Source organism: Mus caroli, unplaced genomic scaffold (assembly GCF_978045245.1).
Source record: "Mus caroli unplaced genomic scaffold, Mus_caroli_1 scaffold_2, whole genome shotgun sequence".
NCBI classification, from domain to species: domain Eukaryota; kingdom Metazoa; phylum Chordata; class Mammalia; order Rodentia; family Muridae; genus Mus; species Mus caroli.
In genome coordinates this window covers 160784664-160786551 of record NW_028227257.1, presented here as the reverse complement: position 1 = coordinate 160786551, position 1888 = coordinate 160784664, and the positions used below count along the sequence as shown (strand labels likewise).

Here is a 1888-nt window from a genome sequence, read left to right as displayed (position 1 = left end):
CAGGGTCCCAGCTTCCACTTTTAGCCTTGCATCTCTAGAGAGGCTCCATCCCAACCTACACCTACAGCTAAAAAGATCTTTTCTGCAATAGGGTTTCTGCTGTACCTCTGAAATGGTAAACACCTTAAAGCTGAATCATCCTTAGCCTGGAGGTCTAATGTGGTATTTCTCAACTCTTGCATCCCCAACATACAACATAAAAAGGTACACTAAATTCTGAAGGTAGCTGTGTTACAAAGATTAAAAATTAACAATTATACAATATTTATTTGTACTTGAAATTCCAGTCCTAAACCAAGCTTGCATTGACATTCTTGACATCCAACAGGGCTGACAGCATCAGTTTGATACCTGGTTTTAGCGTCTGAGTGTACCCTAAGCCAATCAAGCTGAAATTGTTCATTTTGGCCAAAAACTAGGTATCAGGTCGACCTGATACTTGGCTGCTATTCCAAAGCGAGTGTTACTGTTTCCTGCAGTCCAGGCGAGATTGACAGCAGTCTTCAACTTCTTGTTCACCTTCTGGTAAATGGAGCCACCAAACTCTGTCTGGTCATTCACATTAGTATGAAACTGGAATTCATCCATCTTGTAGCCAAGGTCTCAAAAATTCATCTGGTAGGCAGCTAGTCAACCTTCATAGCCAAACACCAGAGTACCCTGGATTCAGAGTCCAGCGACGTCAAAGTCCAAGTCACAGCCCAGGTTGATGTGTTCCCTCATGTACCCTGTCCTATTTTAGCATTTTTCCCCAGTGTTAGGCAAGAGAGATGAATCAAAGGCCAGCTTCAGTCCATGAGCAAGCTGGTCTTCCACGGTGATCTCAGTGCCCAGGGTGTTGTCTGTGATCCACTTCTCTGTAAATGTTAGCCCATACTTGGTCCATCTGTACTTGGTTTCCAGATTGCCGTTCACTTTTGTGATTTCTGTGTTGGCAGAGCCTGGGCTGGTGAATTCCAATCCATTCTACCACTTCATTTTCAAATAAAATTTTATTAAGCCAAAGCTGTAGCCCTTGGTGAAGACAGCCCTGGTGGCCTTGCCAAGATTAGCATATGTGGGAGGCACAGCTATGGTCTCCAAATCTGTGACTGTTGAAGCAGCAGCAGCTACCATAAGGGTTGCAGCACGGAGGCTGGGAGCCCATTCATCTGTTTGTTAGCCTGTTTTTCTTTTCTTTCTTTTTTTTAAATTTTAAACAAGTTGTTTATTGGATATTTTCTTCATTTACATTTCAAATGCTATACTGAAAGTCCCCTATACCCTCCCCTCGCACTGCTACCCAATCCACCCACTACAGCTTCCTGGCCCTGGCATTCCCCTGTACTGGGGCATATAACCTTTACATGACCAAGGGCCTCTCCTCCCAAAGATGGCCAACTAGGCCATTCTCTGCTACATATGCAGCTAGAGACACGAGTTCTGGGGATACTGGTTAGTTCATATTGTTGTTCCACCTATAGGGTTCCAGACCCCTTCAGCTCCTTGGGTACTTTCTCTAGCTCCTCCATTGGGGGCCCTGTGTTACATCCAATAGATGTCTGTGAGCATCAATTTCTATATTTTCCAGGCACTGGCATAGCCTCACAAAAAACAGCTATATCAAAGTTCTATAAGTAAAATCTTGCTGGCATATGCAATAGTATAGGCATTTCGTGGCTGATTATGGGATGGACCCTCAGGTGGGGCAGTCTCTGGATGGTCCATCCTTTTGTTTAAGCTCCAAACTTTGTCTCTGTAACTCCTTCCATGGGTGTTTTGTTCCCCATTCTAAGGAGGAACTAAATATCCACGCTTTGGTCTTCCTTCTTCTTGAGTTTCATGTGTTTTGCAAATTGTATCTTGGGTATTCTGAGTTTCTGGGCTAATATTCACTTATCAGTGAGTG

The 1888-nt window shown here is 43.9% G+C and overlaps 1 pseudogene; it reads right to left on the bottom strand.

Moving 5' to 3' along the window:
- Window positions 1-254: 254 nt before the first annotated feature.
- LOC110289877 (non-selective voltage-gated ion channel VDAC1-like) lies at window positions 255-1116 on the bottom strand (annotated as a pseudogene).
- Between the last annotated feature and the right edge of the window lie 772 nt (window positions 1117-1888).